Raw genomic sequence first — 584 nt, forward strand, 5'->3', positions numbered from 1 at the left:
TGCGCCTCCCCCAGGCCTCCCAGCTCCTCCTCCGGACACGTGACCACCACCGGAGGCTGTCCTCGCTCCCGCGGCGCAGCTCGCTCTGTTTCTGCCTCCCGCCGCGGTGCCCTTCTTCTCCCCGGTTCCCATCCCTCCCTTCTCCCCCCTCCTTTCCCACGTCCCAATAGCGGCTCGAGCTGCGAAGCGCCCGCCCCTCCAACCTCCTCTGCGCTTGCTCATTGGCTGAAGCCTCAAGGACGCGTCCCGAGGGCGGGCGGCAGCCATTGGTGGGCTGAGCCATCCGAGTTCCCGGATGAGGGAACATTCTGCCGCCGTATAAAGGGAGCGGGGAAGGCGGGAGACAGCGCAGTTTGAATCGCGGTGCGAGGGAGTCGGCGCTGGGATCTCGCTGGGTGTCTGGCTCCTCCTTTCTCTGCCCTGCTCTCTTGAGCTTCAGCAGAAATCGACATGGTAAACTTCGCAGGGGCCCTCGCGGGCTCCTACCGGAGGGGAAAGCCCGCAACCCACGGAGAGGGGGGTGAAGCGGCGGCGGTTGGGAGCGCGCGGAGACGGCATTGGGGAGCGCGGGGGGAGGGGATCTG

General features: G+C 67.5%; 1 long non-coding RNA gene across 1 annotated transcript in view; it reads right to left on the reverse strand.

The window, feature by feature from the left end:
- LOC106726796 overlaps positions 1-578 on the reverse strand; it is a 12867-nt gene extending 12289 nt beyond the window's left edge. Inside the window, exon 1 of the long non-coding RNA XR_001362899.1 lies at positions 1-578. This exon is cut by the window's left edge and continues 234 nt beyond it. This is a non-coding gene — a long non-coding RNA (uncharacterized LOC106726796).
- Between the last annotated feature and the right edge of the window lie 6 nt (positions 579-584).

The sequence above is a fragment of the Myotis brandtii genome, unplaced genomic scaffold (genome assembly GCF_000412655.1).
Source record: "Myotis brandtii unplaced genomic scaffold, ASM41265v1 scaffold1087, whole genome shotgun sequence".
In the NCBI taxonomy this organism is placed as follows: domain Eukaryota; kingdom Metazoa; phylum Chordata; class Mammalia; order Chiroptera; family Vespertilionidae; genus Myotis; species Myotis brandtii.